The 18,030-nt window shown below is 49.8% G+C and overlaps 1 long non-coding RNA gene across 1 annotated transcript; it reads right to left on the reverse strand.

Moving 5' to 3' along the window:
• Positions 1-1,014: 1,014 nt before the first annotated feature.
• On the reverse strand, positions 1,015-2,289 carry LOC123147254 (uncharacterized). Its single transcript, XR_006473144.1, has 3 exons — positions 2,203-2,289; positions 1,887-2,117; positions 1,015-1,120 (listed from the first exon to the last, which is right to left on the reverse strand). It is a non-coding gene; the product is annotated as an uncharacterized lncRNA (long non-coding RNA).
• Between the last annotated feature and the right edge of the window lie 15,741 nt (positions 2,290-18,030).

Genomic DNA, 18,030 nt, shown 5'->3' on the forward strand with positions numbered 1-18,030 from the left:
CAATGGCAAGTTGAGTGTAGACCGTAACCCTACAACGTAACTCTTACTTGTCGTAGAAAATTCCTGCAACATAAGACGTTGCAGCCCTGTAGGTCAGTACATTGAATGTACTGGCAAGTCACATCATAAGAATAATGAACCTATTGTACATGCAATTTGGCTGGTGGAAAGCTCTAAGTTTAGTTTTTGCATAAAGCTAGTTTTTCCCAAGAATAAAAGATATTATTCTACCACTACAGTATATCATAGGATGAGTTGGTAAACCCAACTTAATCCATTCCCAAAGTTTCATTTAAAACTCAACTGTTTAATTAAGAGTGATGAGATCTCCCAGCATTTCCACTACTAGATGCTCAAATTGTCTGTAATCGGGGACACAGCTAATCAATTAGGTTTTAACACTCTGCAGAGGTTTGCACACTTTTCCCCACAAGACTCGATCGCCTCCCTTGAAGTTCTCGCATTGCCTGGCGTTTGAGAACAGGATGACCGAGACATAGTCTTTTGAAAGTATTCCCCCTTAACCCACGGATAGGCCGGTACACCTACTCATTCTACATCTGCTAGCCCATCCCGGAAGGGGTCACACTAACTACTCAACTAAGCCAGAGCCCATATTGGCATGTGGCTGCACACATAAGCTTCTAGACATGACAATACGATTAATCTCTTTGAGCCTGGGCGGATGGACCACTAGTGGTGCACGGCCATGGATTTCCCATGCATGCTCCCACTGTACTTCGCCACCATTCAAACCAAACCTCCGCCCAGGTAGTTCATTAAGTTGTCTTGGTCCTACTTACTACTTTGTCACTCATCTCTCACAATGAATACCTCCCAATCCACGTCTACATTGGCGAGGCCAAATTAAACCTACGCGGTGGTGACAAAGGTATATGGTCCAAACCTACCTCAATGAACTACTAGGTAACGACATAGCCATCTGGCAACAATAAATCCTACCATGCAAATCCTACCACAAAAGGACTAAGTGCATAATATAGAACATAAGTAATTGGAAGAATGGTCAAATGTGAACTTGCCTGGTAATAGTTGATGAAGATGATATCGCTCTCAAAAATTTACTTAATAGAACTATTCGTCACTCTCTGATGAAAATCTATAAAGTCAAACATTGCACTCACATAAGCAATCATTTCAGAGAACCAAGAAGAACATGCAAAGCAAGAAGTCTTGGAAAAACCAAATGAACGTTCAACACACTTAACTTGGATGGAAATATCCTAAGTGCAAAAACAACATGTGACATAGGGTGCAAAGATGTGTTGTGTACCAACGTGCGTACATGGCATAATAGTAAAACAATCATGGACAGACCATTTTTGTGTGGAAAATGTGTGACAATGGTCCAAGTGGTAGGGTTTGGCTACGGTGACACATTGCAAAAAGAATCACATCAATCGGAGCTACGGTTTAGGAGTTATGGCCATTTGAAGTTTGAATTCAAACCTGAATAAATTCAAATTTTAAATTGGCCAAAAGTTTTTCAAAGCTGGTTCTCTAGATAAAGGTATTCGAGACGAACATTTTGCCGCTGGTTTCGTCGAATTTGGAGTTACGGTTAAAAAGATACAACCATTCGAAGTTTAGGGGCTAAACTGAAAACTCAGGGACTTAAATGTGAAAGTTTTATTCGCGACCAGGTCCCCGGCCACGTGGCGGATTTCTATAGGCTGCAAGTTGTTCGCTGCGAGGCTTACAGGGAGAATAGCCGCTAAATAGGAAAAACAGCAACTACGGCTTAATAAAAGGAAAACCGGAGACTGGTTTTCACTATAACCACACAGTTTAATAAAACCGAGGTAAACCGATCCAAACAAAAAACACAAAAAAACAGAACCGGCGGGGCGGGGCTGTCGGCTTACAGCGAGCAACGACGATGAGCAAGGGGCGGCGGCGCTGGCGCCAGGCGGTGACAAGGCGGCGGCTGCGGTGGTCTTCGGCGGTGGGGGAGGAGACGAACGGGACGGACACGACATGGGCAGTCTGGTGGTGGCGACAGCGCGCGTAGGGGTGACCCGGACGGGCGGAGCAAAGTGCGGCGTCTCCGTGCTCCGGCGAGGACGCATGTTGTCGGAGCGGCGTCTCCGACGAACCTAGGGGCAAAGCAACATGTCAACAAGATGTGGGACGACGAGGCAAGTTGATTGACAAAAACAAAGTGAAGGTAGGGAAGTCTACGGCTATGGAAAACTCCGGCGAGATACTCCGGCTCCGGCGAGATCCAACGCGGCAGTGCGGCGGCTGTGAGGACCGAGGGACGATGCGAAGTGGCAGAATGGAGAGAGGGGGCTCCGAGGCTTATATAGGCGCAGAGAGGGGTGCTTGGGGCTGCGGGATAAGCCTTATCCCCGAAGGCGAGGTGCGGCGGTTGCGGCGTGCACGCACGGTGCTGTGTGCTTATCCGAGAGGGAGGTTAGGGACGATGTATCGGGCTAGGCCCCACGGGTCAGCGACAGGGAAGAGATGAGCGAGGGAGAGAGACGAGCGGGCGAGCGAGCGCTGGCTTTCGGGCGCGAGCAGGCCTGGGATGGCCTGGCCGGTCGGGGCTCTGGGCCAGCTGGCCAATTCGCGAGTGGGCCGCGCGGCTGGCTGGCTGCTGGGCCGGCTGGCCAGCGCGTGCGTGCGTTTTTTTCAGAACAAAACAAAAATAAAAATAAAACAACAAAAAAAATTACATAGGCATATTATATACCAAAATGTTCAGAAAAATACGCCGAATAAGATGAACTATTTTTCAAGTTCAACTAAATTCTATAAAAATTCATAAAAGTCAAACAGTGCTACTATTGTAGTTAAAATCAATAAAAATCATTTTTACAATAGCAAAATGATTTCAAATTTATTTTCTCCTAATTTTCTATTGAAGGGAATCATTTTACCCTTATTTCCATTTATTTTTAGGAGAAAATATTTTGAATAGAAACTCAAATAACTCCCAATTGGATTTGAATTTGGAATTTCAAACAACTTCAAATGTAAAATGAGTTTCAAATAACTTCAAAGTGACTTCCAATCTATTTCTTTGAATCTCCCAACTCTATTTCTTCAAACATGAAGAAGTCAGTTTATCTTCCTTCATGAACTCATTGAGTTGCTTAAAGTTTCCAAGTTTGAAATATTTCAAAATGGAATTCAAATCATTTTCAAACCCCTTTCCATTTCTTTAAATGGAAGAGGTCATATTCTCTTCACTCTAGGGTTTTGTAATGAAATGAATTTGAACTCAGGGAGATCAAAATGCAAGATGAAAGTTTTGGGAAAGTCCTTTTATTCCCTCTCATTCAACTTTTAAAAAGTTTCAATTTCCACTCAGTTTCACACAATCAATCACACAAAAATCAAATAAACAATCATAATTATTTATTTAGTATAACATTCCAAAATTTAGAATTTTGGGATGTTACAGAATTCTTCTTACCCATCAGGAGCAATTCAAGATTCTGTTCAGTTTGATTATCCGGAGTCCATCAATTCAGGTTTATTCATTCTCAGCTTTCAGTTATCATTCTCCAATCTTACCGGTGCATTGTTCAAGTGATCTCTAATCGGTTCGTGATCTATTCGTTTCACTTGTATATAAATTCTCTCAAGCATCTTCGTTCATTTGAAAATTATACCCGGTGTTTCTTTATCTTTACTTCGTTCATTTTCAATTCTTACGGTGTTTTTCTTCCAGGATTCTCTTCCGTTGTTACCATATCAACTCATTCGTTGTTCCAATCCTTCCAGTGGATTGGTGAAGACCTTCCCAAGTTTGCGCTATATCCATCTTAAATCCTTTCTACGAGAATACGTAATATGTCAAATCCGTTGATTGTCATCAATTTAATTGGTGAAGGATGAGCATAACATAATTCTTATTCTTGATTCACCCAAATGATTAATTCTTGATTCCGGAGGCTCATCAAATTCCCGATTTCAATCGTTTTCATCTTCTCTTTTTCCCGGAGTTCTAACCTTTTTCAATTATTTCACCATGGAGATTCATTTAAATCATTACAAGGTTTCACCTTGTGGTTTCAACTTCTCTTTCTTTTCGTTATTCTTTTGTACCGGACTTCTTCATGAAGGTTCTACATGATGGTTCATCAAGGATTAAATTCCTTCTCGAAGTGTTCGTCAACATTCTTTTCTAAGGAGCTTAAGTTTCTTCATCTTGCTATCCGGAGTGCAATTCTTTCTTCCATATCATTGGAGGTGGTATTATGCCAATCTTGATAATTTGAGTTCATGTTTCATGATTCACAGGTTGTTAAGAATGGGATATTTTAAATCCATCAACCTCTTCGTTGGAGTTATCTTGGGTTATAATTCACCTGTAGCTTTCCCTAAGGATGGTTGCTATTTATGGCGCTTATAAATGACCCAAGTTCTTCATTTATCCTTTCGGTGAATAAGTTTCTCGTCTCCTTGTTCATATCAATCCAATCCTTCTTCCCGTGAGTGGCAGGTTGTCACCTCATAATTTGGGATGTATTCCATAAGACCATATCAAAATTATTCTTTTCATTGTTGGTTTTCCAACAACTCCGTTCTAGCCTTTGTTGTAAGCGTGCTCTGCCTAGATCTTGTTTTCTACTTCGTTCATTCCATTCCATTTTTTCTTTCTTCCGAGGCATTGTGATGTTGCTCTATTCAACCATCTTCTTGTTTTGTCAAGATCATATTCTTTTCGTGATTATCCATTTAACCGGAGTTTGTGCCTGTCGTGGTTCTAGGTCTGACAGTAATGTAGGGGGGTAGGTATGGAGAGGCAAGATCTTAGCTATGGAGTAGTTGTAAGAACACGAGGTTTACGAGTTCAGGCCCTTCTTGGAGGAAGTAATAGCCCTACGTCTCGGAGCCCGGAGGCGGTCGACTGGATTATGTGTGTACGAATTACAGGGGTGCGAAACCTTTACATTGAGGAGGGGGGTGGCTTATATAGAGTTTGCCAGACCCCTCCGGCCCTCAGTTATGCAGGGTTTCAAATACATTAAGGTTGGGCCTTACTGGTAACGCCCCTAATAAAGTGCTATGATGACCATAAAAGCTACTTAATGACCGACCGTTAGCGTGCGGAGTGACTTTAGGCCTCCTGGCCGTCGAGTGGTTGGATCTTGGTCGAGTGATTGCTTCTTGGTCGAGTGTCTTCGAGTCTGCCGAGTGGAACACCTCCAAGTCGATTGGAAGGTGTTTTCTTCTAGAGATGTCCTTGGGTAGGGCAGTTAGGACATGTCCATGATCCTACCCTAGGTACATAGCTTCATCATTAGCCCCCGAATGGATCGAGGTTTGAGTGGGGAAGGAGTTGAGAACTTCTCTAACTCATTTTTCATGCCACGAGCATATCTTGTTTCGGATCAATGAACCTGAGTGATAACAGCAACTTCCCTTTTAGTCGCCTTGATCCATTCTTAGTTTTTTGTCGAGTGAGTCTCTTTGCTTGAAAAACTCTGAGTGACGGTGTGGAGGAGATCTTCCGTCTGGCAAGTTGTTCTGCTGCCCGCAGATTTCGCGGGATTCGAATTTTGGGAAGCGCGCGGGACGGGGGAGGCCGCAGTAATCGGATGGGATAGGGCGGAGCCGTCGATCTCCACGCCACCTTTTTCGCCACGTATCGCGCACGCGATTGTTACGGGATTTGACAGGATCGTCCGGGCCTACGAGTCAGCCACTCGGAAGCGGCCTCATATAAGGCGCCGGACCGGGGTTTCTTGAACAGTGCGTTCTCATTTCCTCTTCCCCTCTTCAGGCTTCTTCGTCGTGCTCGCTCTCACCCCAGCACCGCCGCTCCGTACGCGTCTCACCAGCGACGATGGGGAAGGAGAAGACGGCGGCTCTGGAGCAGGAGAAGAAGGCGACGGCAAAGGCGAAGGGGAAGGCGACCAGTCGAGGTGGATCTTCCTCACGAGTCGGCCTGCCAAAGGGCTGGATCCAGGGCGACTGGATCTGCTTGGCGATCCGCCAAGAAGACCTTGATGACGTAGCCGACGGAGGACTGATCCCCCATGGATCGGCGCGGCTTCCAGGGAAGGAATCCGAGCCACAACCTCGGGAGGGTGAGCGCGTTCTCCTTGCCACCCACGTCGACCGTGGATTTTCCTTGCCTCCTCACCCTTTCTTTCGGGGATTTCTGAATTTCTTTAGGGCACAACTCCACCACTTCACTCCCAACACAATCGTGTATCTCGCTGCTTTCGTGTCTTTGGCGAGAATTTCTTGGGTTGTCGACCTCACTGGGGTCTTTTCAAGCACATTTTCACTTGTCGTTCTCAGACGGTGAAAAAGGCCAATCCGAGTGACGAGAGAACACAAGTGATTCAGATGTGTGGGGGTCTTGGTGTTCAGATGAGAGGGAAAAGTTCCTTTCCGGCCATGATTCTTCCCGACTCGGTCCGCGGATGGCAGTCGACCTGGTTTTATTGCAAAGACCAGTCGACGCCAGGGCAGTCGACTGGCCTCCCTCCTTTTACCATGGACCGAGTGAGGAAACCCTCCTCTTTGAAGGTGCTCCCGGAGGAGAAGGCGCAAGTTAGGGTGCTGGTCGAACGAGTGGTCCAGCTCATCCGTGACGGGCTCACTAGTATGGATCTCTTGGAGGTTTTCCTTCGGCGGCGCATCCAGCCTCTTCAAGCTCAAGACCATCCGATGTGGATGTATTCGGGTCTTGACGACACCACTCGGATTCACCCGGAGGAGGTCGATGACGACACACTAGAGGGGTGGCTGTCGGGCATCACCGGAAACAAAGACAACCCCAGGGGAGCCAGGAGAGTTCCTCCATTCGACCAGTCCCACGAACCAGAAAAGGTCTGATTCCGAGCTTTTGATTATAATCTGAATCCACTCGGGCAGCTGTCTATACTGCGTTGACTGACTTTATTCTTCCTGCTTTCTTTCAGGCCCTTATCGAAATGTACTCGGTGCCCAACGGAGAGCAAGAGCAAGATCTGGAGGGAGAGGCGAGCGGCGGCGACAGTGGCGAATGGCATTCTGACGGAGAAGAGGACGAAGAAAGAGACGACTCAAGTGACGAAGAGGAAGTCGAGTCGCCTCCTCGCAGGGAGAGGCGATCCAAGCTTGACCAAGAACGACCGAGCGCCCGTGAAAAGGCGATTGCTTAGACTGGTCAGTCTTCAAAGCGTCCTCGGACATCTTCACCAACCCCGACTGGAAAAGCGTCAAAGCATCTCAAAGTTGTAGAGCAGAAGCCTCGGAAGGCGTTGCCGAAGATTAAGATTGACATCCCCGTCGCTTCTGCGTGAGTGACTCTCTTTGTACTCACTCGACGCTCCGTGCTATTTATTTTTTCTTGATTTAACCAGACGAACTTTGGAACTGGTAGTGCTGCTACTTTCGGGACCTCAGCTTACAGGGATGAGGATGAGATAATGGAGGATGCAGTCACTTCCAATCTGGGTATGATTTCTGTCATTCTGTCTTTATTTGGTCGACTCAACTGCAATGTGTACCATTGGGTGATGTGATTTTGGCGATTGATCTTTGAACAGCTCCTAACATTATTGACCTCCCCAATGATGATGATGAAGAGCCTGAGAGGCCTTTGATGAGGAAAAATAGGCAAGCTCCTGCAAGCAAGGTGCCACAGTCGACGCCGATGGTGGAACCAGTCGTTCAGGATGCTGGTGATGCCAATCGGGGTTCTGTTACCTTCGCCGTACCATTGTCGAGTGCCCTGCCTTCTTCGTCGACTGCTCAAGCTCCTGCCGACCCTCCTTCAGTTTTTGCGATCCATCATGTCCCAGAGGACAAAGTGAATGCTGCCAAGGAAGCCATACGCCAGGCGGGCATTATGATGGAGAAGATGAAGGCGGTGCGGGACGCCAGTCAGGCCGCCTATGACGCTAGCTCGGCTCTCCAAAGCAATGTTCAGGTTAGTTGGTCACCGCTTGTTCTGTTAGGATATGCTATCTGAAGACTCTTTTTCCGAAAATCTTTGCATATGTACACCCACTGGGTGCGTCGATTGAATTTTTGGACTAGTGGGGGCACGCTGAGTGCATCCACTGGGTGTAGTCCCCGAGACTACGGTGGACTGCTGGCGGTCGACTGTAGTCTTTATATTTTGATTCTTTCGCTCGGTCTGGTCTGGCCGTGTCGAGTGTAATGTTGCTGTCGTTTTTGGTAGTTTCGCTCTTCCACTCGGTCTGGGCGAGTGAGATCAAAACCGATGGGGGCACACCAAGTGCACCCACTGGGTGTTGTCCTCGAGACCACGGTCAACTGCTGGCAGTCGACTTGGGTCTGAACAGCTTGTTGTCCACTTTTTTTTACTCCCTGCACTGGACTCCGACGGGCCGGTCGAGTGGGATCAGAACCGGTGGGGGCACGCAAAGTGCACCCAGTGGGTGTAGTCCCCGAGACTATGGTGGACTGCAGGCATTCGACCGTAGTCTTAGTATTTATTGTCTTTGTCGTTTTTCGCTATAAAATAACTTCTCCCTGATTGCAGAAATCTTGTGATCTTGGAGCTCGCTTTGCTGACTTGGAGAAACAGCAGATCCAGCTAAACCTTGACTTGGAATTGGCCAAGACAGAGCTGCAAAAGGCCAAGGACGACGCCAATGGTAAGACGAGCTTGTCGACTGGTTTGTCTTAAGCTTGAGTACTCTTCTGCTCTTTCTGAATCAAGCACCATTTCCTTGCAGTAAAACTGAACGAAGCTCTGGTGAAGAAGGATCAGGATTTGGCTGCTACTCAAAAGAAAGCTAACGACAGAACCGCTCCGGCTGAACAGAAACTGGCTTCAGTCGGCCAATTGGAAGAAGAGAACGCCAAGATGAAATCTGCCCTAAACGAAGCCAACAAGGAGTGCACGCGCTTGAACAAGGACAATCTCAACCTGTACGAGAAGATGGAAGGCATCGCTCGCAGGAGGGACGATCTGGAGAGCTATCTGAGGAGCCTTGCCAAGAAGTTGTTCATCAAGCTTGAAGGTATACATTTTGTTCCGACTGATGTTTTTTTGTCGACTCAGCATACGAAAATTGACTTATCCTTGGATCGTGAATGCAGAGTTTTGCCAGAACTTCGAGGAGGAGACTGGGCGGATTGATCCAGGTTTGGACCCAATCAATTCTCCCATGAAAGATGAAACTGCCATGAATCTACTCCGACTGGAATCCCGCATCGACGGTGTTGTGGACTACTTGGCTTGACTGAAGGTCGCCACATCATGGATCGACATGGCACTTTGGCCAGAGGCCATGTTCCATAATGATCTTGAGTCCCTAATGACTCGACTTAACGAGATCCCTGATCGAGTGCAGGAGTGGAAGAAATCTTCTGCCCGGTGTGGTGCCGATGTGGCTCTGTCTTTGGTTCGTGTCCACTGCAAGGAGGTGCGACAAGATAAGCTGGCAGCAATCAAGGTCGCCAACACCCAGAGGCATGACTTTCGATCTTTTATGGAGACTTTTATTGCTGCAGCCACTCGGATCGCCGACAGCGTTGACCTGGACGAGTTCGTCGAGCCTGCCAGTCCTCCTCCTGCGAAGTGAACAAACTTTTACGCCCCACCTTAAATTTGCCTCGGAATGCCGAGTGATTTTTGTAACCATTAAACTCTTTCGGGATGAATGCCCGAGCACTTCGATCTATGGTCTGGAACCTTTAGGATTTATCTGAACTTGGTTTATCGTTGAATATCTTCATGAATCCTCCGTCGAGTGGAACTCGTTCTTCACTCGAGACAACTTTTGTATTTGTGGCGCAGCTCCGAAGGAGAAGGTAGCAGTCGACCTGGTGATGGAGCACACGTTGTGTTTGTGGCGGAGCTCCAAAGGAGAAGGTGGCAGTCGACCTGCACCTCGTCGTCCTTGCGGAGTGGGATGGAGCGCACGTTGTATTTGTGGCGAAGCTCCCAAGGAGAAGGTGGCAGTCGACCTGCACCTCGTCGTCCTTGCGGATTGAGATGGAGCGCATGCTGTATTTGTGGCGAAGCTCCCAAGGAGAAGGTGGCAGTCGACCTGCACCTCGTCGTCCTTGCGGATTGAGATGGAGCGCACGTTGTATTTGTGGCGAAGCTCCCAAGGAGAAGGTGGCAGTCGACCTGCACCTCGCCGTCCTTGCGGATTGAGATGGAGCGCATGTTGTATTTGTGGCGAAGCTCCCAAGGAGAAGGTGGCAGTCGACCTGCACCTCGTCGTCCTTGCGGATTGAGATGGAGCGCACATTGTATTTGTGGCGAAGCTCCCAAGGAGAATGTGGCAGTCGACCTACACCTCGTCGTCCTTGCGGATTGGGATGTGTTTCGTACTTAGGCGAGTACTGGACTACAGCTAAGCCCCCGAGTGGGAGGGTCGCTCTCCACTCGGTAGGATTTTTCAAACTTAGGCTAGTACTGGACTGCAGCTAAGCCCTCGAGTGGGAGGCTGGCTCACCACTCGGTAGGATTTTCAAATACTTAGGCGAGTACTGGACTGCAGCTAAGCCCCTGAGTGGGAGGGTCGCTCTCCATTCGGTAGGATTTTTCAAACTAAGGCGAGTACTGGACTGCAGCTAAGCCCCCGAGTGGGAGGGTCGCTCACCACTCGGTAGGATTTCCAAATACTTAGGCGAGTACTGGACTGCAGCTAAGCCCCCGAGTGGGAGGGTCGCTCTCCACTCGGTAGGATTTTTCAAACTTAGGCGAGTACTTGGACTGCACCTAAGCCCCTGAGTGGGAGGGTCGCTCACCACTCGGTAGGATTTTCAAATACTTAGGCGAGTATTGGACTGCAGCTAAGCCCCCGAGTGGGAGGGTCGCTCACCACTCGGTAGGATTTTCAAATACTTAGGCGAGTACTGGACTGCAGCTAAGCCCCCGAGTGGGAGGCTGGCTCACCACTCGGTAGGATTTTCAAATACTTAGGCGAGTACTGGACTGCAGCTAAGCCCCCGAGTGGGAGGGTCGCTCACCACTCGGTAGGATTTTCAAATACTTAGGCGAGTACTGGACTGCAGCTAAGCCCCTGGGTGGGAGGCTGGCTCACCACTCGGTAGGATTTTCAAATACTTAGGTGAGTACTGGACTACAGCTAAGCCCCCGAGTGAGAGGCTGGCTCACCACTCGGTAGGATTTTCAAATACTTAGGCGAGTACTGGACTGCAGCTAAGCCCCCGAGTGGGAGGGTCGCTCACCACTCGGTAGGATTTTCAAATACTTAGGCGAGTACTGGACTGCAGCTAAGCCCCCGAGTGGGAGGGTCGCTCTCCACTCGGTAGGATTTTTCAAACTTAGGCGAGTACTTGGACTGCAGCTAAGCCCCCGAGTGGGAGGGTCGCTCACCACTCGGTAGGATTTTCAAATACTTAGGCGAAACGGGTTCGCATCTAAGCCCCCGAGTGGGAGGCTGGCTCACCACTCGGTAGGATTTTCAAACACTTAGGCGAAACAGGTTCGCAGCTAAGCCCCCGAGTGGGAGGCTGGCTCAACACTCGGTAGGAAATTATTTTTACAAACTTAAGCGAAACGGATTCGCAGCTAAGCCACCCGCTGGGGGATTTCTCACGCAAACAAAAACAATAACAATCACTGGGAAAATTATAACGCTCTTGTCTTTGATAAATAAACTACAGAAGTTTTTCTTATTACATCTCATCCGAGTGAGAATTCAAGTATAAAAGGGGTGGAGCAGCTCCGCATTCTAGGCTCGTGGCTCATTAATCTGGCGATCGACATTATAAAGGTGGTACGCTCCATTGTGGAGGACTCTGGTGACTATGAAGGGACCGGCTGGGTGGAGAGCAGAGCTTTGAGCTCTGCAAACACTGCATCAGCTTCAGGAGTCCACTCGAACTTGTCTGACTTCTTCATCAATCGGTAAAGAGGCAATGCCTTTTCCCCGAGACGAGAGATGAATCGACTTAAAGTGGCCAAGCAACCAGTAAGCTTCTGGACGTCGTGCACTCGCACAGGACTTTTCATTTGGAGTATAGTACCGACTTTTTCTGGATTGGCGTCGATTCCCCGTTCGGAAACGAGGAAACCGAGTAACTTTCCGCCAGGAACTCCGAATGTGCACTTTGATGGATTAAGCTTGATATCATACCTCCTGAGGTTGGCAAAGGTTTCAGCAAGGTCAGTCAGCAGGTCGGAACCCTTCTGTGACTTGACCACAATATCATCCATGTATGCTTCCACATTCCGACTGATTTGAGTGAGCAAACACTTCTGAATCATCCTCATGAATGTGGCTCCGACATTCTTGAGGCCGAATGGCATGGTAACATAACAGAAGCACCCGAATGGAGTGATGAAAGCTGTTTTGATCTCGTCAGGCCCATACAGACGGATCTGATGGTACCCGGAATAGGCGTCTAAAAAAGACAGTCGCTCAAATCCCGCAGTCGACTCGACTATCTGGTCGATACGGGGGAGAGGAAGATGATCTTTCGGGCAGGCCCGATTGATATGTTTAAAGTCAATGCACATGTGAAGTGACTTGTCCTTCTTGGGGACCATGACAACGTTGGTGAGCCACTCGGAGTGATAAATCTCTCGGATGAACTCCGCTGCTAAGAGCCGAGCCACCTCCTCACCAATAGCCTTTCTCTTCTGGACGGCGGACCGTCGGAGATGTTCTTTGACAGGTTTCACTTTTGAGTCGACTCGTAGGCGGTGCTCAGCCAGCCCCCTGGGAACACCCGGCATGTCAGAAGGCTTCCATGCGAAGATGTCCCAGTTCTCACGGAGGAACTGGATGAGCGCTTGTTCCTATTTGGAGTCGAGTGTTGTTGAGATATGAGTCGGAGCAGCACTGGGATCGGTCGGGTGAATGTGAACCGGCTTCGTTTCACTAGACGACTGAAAAGCTAATTCTGTAGCGGGCTTCTCGGCTCGCAACAAGTCACTTGGGTCTGCAGTCTTCCGGTACTCCTGCAACTCCACCACTGCCATCTGAGCATCAACGATCTTTGAGCCTTTCTGAAAACACTCTTCTGCTTTCTTTCGATTACCCGTAACAGTAATCACACCCTTGGGATGAGGCATCTTCAATTTGAGATACACATAACATGGTCGAGCCATGAAGCGTGCAAAAGCTGGCCTGCCCAAAATAGCGTGGTAAGCACTCCGGAAATCCACGACTTCGAACATCAACTTTTCTTTGCGGTAATTCTTGGAATCACCGAAAACCACATCAAGAGCAATCTGGTCGAGTGACTCAGCCTTCTTCCCAGGAATGACTCCATGGAAACTCATGTTGCTGGTACTTAGTCTGGACATCGGAATGCCCATCCCTTTCAACGTCTCAGCATACAGTATGTTCAAACCACTGCCACCATCCATCAAGACTTTGGTCAGTCGAGTGCCTTCAACAACTGGGTCGACCACCAAAGCTTCCCTCCCAGGGGTGGCAATGTGCGTTGGGTGATCAGATTGGTCGAATGTGATGGCAGTCTGAGACCACTTCAGATAACTGGGTGTCGCCGAAGCAACCATATTCACCTCATGGTTGATAATTTTCAGTCGACTTTTGCTTTCAACATCAGCAAAAATCATCAGGGTGGAATTGACCTGGGGGTATCCATCATCACTGTCTTCCTTGTCCTCAACTTTGTCCGACTCCTTTTCCTTGTCTTTGGGCTATTTGCCCTGGAACTGCTGGATCAAGAGCCGACACTGTCGAGTGGTATGTTTCGGGTAAATTAACTTACCCTCTTCATCTTTCTTGGTGTGGATGTGACATGGCAAATCCAACACATCATTTCCGTCTTGGTCCTTAACTTTCTTGGGGTTCCAAGGCCCTTTGGGTTTCCCCTTAAACTTTCCTTGAGTTACGGCCAAGGCTTCCCCAGGAGCAGCTGGCTCGGCTTTCCGCTTCTGTTTCCGATTGGAATTTCCTCCTCCGGTTTCTTGGGCGACTGACTTGTGCTTGTCACTCCGGAGTCGATCCTCATCTTCACCATTAGCGTACTTGGTGGCAATCTCCATCATCCGATTCAGAGATATGTCTCCGGTTCGACCGAATTTCAGATTCAGTTCTCTATACTTGACGCCTTCTTTGAAGGCACAGACTACTTGGTGGTCAGGCACATTCTCTACCGTGTGATGTAACATGATCCATCTCTGGATGTAATCCCTCAAAGTTTCATTCGGCTTCTGCACGCAAGACCGCAGTTCCGTTAGCCCTGCCGGTCGCTTACATGTTCCTTCAAATGTGGTGACAAACACTCGGGCGAGATCTTCCCAAGTGTAAATGCTGCTGGGTGCTAACTAATTCAGCCACGCTCTGGCCGACCCCTGCAACATGAGAGGCAGGTGCTTCATGGCCACTTCATCATTGCCACCGCCAATCTGGACAACCACTCGGTAGTCTTCAAGCCAAGTATCGGGCTTGGACTCACCAGTGAACTTACTGACTCCAGTCACCAACCTAAAGTTGGGAGGAATCACAGCAGCCCTGATGGCTCTACTAAAGCACTCTGGCCCCGGAACATGTACTCTGCTGCTGGTAGGTGCATCTCTGTCATGACCTTCTCGGTGAGCTCTGTTCCTATCGATCAAACCTTGAACGAGAATGGATCTCACATCAAAGCCTGGTTCCCTGGGATCGAATGGAATCCTTCGCCCAACACGACGAGGGCGCCTGTCATCCTGCTGTCGAGGCACATACGATCCACTCCTCGGGGGAGGGGTGGGCACTCGATGTCGATCGTCACGATCAAATCGGTGATCATACTGCTCACGGTTCCCATACTGATCACACTGGTCCCCACGCCCCTCACGCCTCGGGGGCGATCTTGGGCTATGAGCCGACTGGACTGTGTCTGCAGCAATGGATCTGCTATGAATCCTGTTCCGCGACTGAGAAACAACGAAATTCTGGTCTCCTGCTGCCAGGAGTAACGCTCTGATCTGCAGCAAGCCTCTGCCGGCCTCCGACTGGGAAGGATGAATCGACTCTGCTATACGGGCTGCAGCTGCTAAATTCTGAATCGGAGTTCGATATACCTGCGGGGGTGGAAAGAGTTGACGTCGACTGGATTCTGGAACGCGTTGTCGCGCACGCTTGTTGAGTGCTCGCTGGAGGTTCTCCAGTCGAGTGCGCTCAGCCAAGTTTGCCAGGCGCACGTCCTCCAAGGCACGAGCCTCGGGGGTTTCTCCGACGATAGAAGTGTGCAGTGCATCCATGTTCCGGCGACGAAGTTCTTCTCTCTGCAGTGACGTGAGAGGCTCGGGGAGATATTCCTCATGGGGATGCGACGGGTCTCCTCCACCTACGCCTCCGTTGGTGCGGGGAAAACCGGGAGGACTGGGCGGTCCATCGACCATCAGAACCTCCGCCGCTGGATCACTGCTGTCGCACTCGGATGCGGTCTCTACAGAGCCAGTCGACAGGTCGAACAGGCCGTAGAGGGATTCGTCGGGCTCGATCGCCGCAACTTGAGGGGTGGCTGACTGGCATGCCACCGCGTGTCTCACCCACCGCTGAAGTCTCGACCGACTGGAGCGCTTGCGCCGGCGGGAAACAGGGAGGGAGGACAACACAGGGGTCGACCGATAATGGGTCGATGGTTGCCGCAAGAGGACGCCACGGACGCACGCGCGAAAGTGCGTTGCCCCGCGGACAGGGAGTGCGTCCACGTCGAGCGGAGCCTCCTGAAGCCAAGCGGAGTCGTCGGCGATGAACGTGAGCGCGCCGAGACGGATCTCGCGGCCCTCCACCAAGACTCCGACAGAAACCATGATGATTTGGATCGGAAAAGATCGCAACTCCTCCAACAAATCGCTAAAACACCCGGCCCCAGGGTGGGCACCAGCTGTCGTGGTTCTAGGTCTGACAGTAATGTAGGGGGGTAGGTATGGAGAGGCAAGATCTTAGCTATGGAGTAGTTGTAAGCACACGAGGTTTACGAGTTCAGGCCCTTCTCGGAGGAAGTAATAGCCCTACATCTCGGAGCCCGGAGGCGGTCGACTTGATTATGTGTGTACGAATTACAGGGGTGCGAAACCTTTACACTGAGGAGGGGGGTGGCTTATATAGAGTCCACCAGACCCCTCCGGCCCTCAGTTATGCAGGGTTTCAAATACATTAAGGTCGGGCATTACTGGTAACGCCCCTAATAAAGTGCTATGATGACCATAAAAGCTACTTAATGATCGACCGTTAGTGTGCGGAGTGACTTTAGGCCTCCTGGCCGTGGAGTGGTTGGATCTTGGTCGAGTGTCTTCGAGTCTGCCGAGTGGAACACCTCCAAGTCGATTGGAAGGTGTTTTCTTCTAGAGATGTCCTTGGGTAGGGCAGTTAGGACAGGTCCATGATCCTACCCTAGGTACATAGCTTCATCAGTGCCCGCTGCTCAAGTTCTTTCATTTTATCAAGCCTCGCATATCTTTCCAACCGGAATGCTGTTCGAATTTGTTCTTCCTTCTTCCTTTTCCTAACAGAGTGCTTTCAACTTCACTCATTCTCGTTGCACTCTTTCTTTCAATTTGTTCAACCTCTCAAGGCTCGTGGTTTCACTCATTTGTCAAAGAAGCAACTTAGCCTTACCTCTTCTCTTTCTCTTCCGTTTTCCCTCCGGTGCCATTCTAGATCTCGGGACGAGATCCTCTCGTAGTGGTGGAGTGTTGTAACGCCCCGAGACTGATGTGCCAGGTGTCCTCCAGTTATTCATTGTTGTTGCCTTGTCATTGCTTGCGTGTCATGCATTCCATATCATGTCATCATGTGCATTTCATTTGCATACATGTTCGTCTCATGCATTCGAGCATTTTCCCCGTTGTCCGTTTTGCAATCCGGCGCTCCTATGTCACCCGGTGCCCCTTTCTACCTCTTTTCGTGTGCGGGTGTTAAACGTTTTCGGATTGGACCGAGACTTGTCATGCGGCCTTGGTTTACTACCGGTAGACCGCCTGTCAAGTTTCGTGCCATTTGGATTTCGTTTGATACTCCAACGGTTAAGCGAGGGACACGGCCTCGTGTGTGTTGCAGCCCAACACCTCTCCAAAGTGGCCCAAAACCCACCTAAACCTTCTCCATCATCTCGGACGTTCGATCACGATCGCGTGGCCGCAAACCGCACCTCATTTGGAGCTTCCTAGCTCCCTCTACCTCTATAAATAGGGCACCCCCCGAAATTTTTGGGCAAACCCTAGATCTTTCCCTCTCCTCGCGCGCCGGACAAAGACCTTGCCGCCGGACATGTCCATTTCCACCGCCGCCGCCAATCACGCAGTGCCACGTGTCCTCCCGCCGCCCGGCCCCGCGCCGGCCCGCCCGGCCCGCAGCGGGCCCCCGCGGCCCAGCCACCGGGCGCCGCCGACCGCGCTCTCCTGCTCGCCGCGCCGCCGCATCGCCTTCGCCGGCCCGCCGCAGCGCTCCGCGCCAGCCGCCGCACCCCCCGCCGGCGACGATCTCGCCGCAGCACCACTGTGCCGCCCGCCTCCACTCATCCCCGCGGCCGACGCCGCCGCCCTCGCCGCCGTTCCGTCCCGGCGCCGCGCCGCCCTTCGCCGGTGACGACCACCGCGGCCACCAGCTCTGGCCACTGTTCCAGCGATCTCGATCCGCTACAGTGAACGCGATCCAGATCCGATCTGGAGACCCTACCCCCACGGTTGACTTTTCCCTCTCACTCTTTAACTTTTTGCATTCTTCATCAGTGCATAACTCCCTCATCGTAGCTCTGATTCGTGCGTGTAGCATATCAAAATGTTTGTCTCGACGAGTACATCATTTCATCTCATTGCATCATTTTCATTTGAGCTCATCTTGATACCCGAAATGCTATTGGAAGAGGGCTATGTGATGATTATGTCAGATCTGATTCAGCGAATGGCCTTTTGTCATTTTTGCCATGATTAATGTGTGCGTGCTATGATCCTGAGCTCTACATGTGTTTTGTTAAATGCCATGCCATATTTACAGGGGTGTTTGCCATGTATTTTTTGTGATCTTCGTGGTGACTAGCACAAGCATGCAAAGTAGCTTACTCAATGATGTTGATTTCAGGGACTTAGAATTTCACTAAGTCCTTGTCCTGTTATTGTTTTTATGCCATATGTTCATGTTGTTT

This window comes from Triticum aestivum, chromosome 7A (genome assembly GCF_018294505.1).
Source record: "Triticum aestivum cultivar Chinese Spring chromosome 7A, IWGSC CS RefSeq v2.1, whole genome shotgun sequence".
In the NCBI taxonomy this organism is placed as follows: Eukaryota; Viridiplantae; Streptophyta; class Magnoliopsida; order Poales; family Poaceae; genus Triticum; species Triticum aestivum.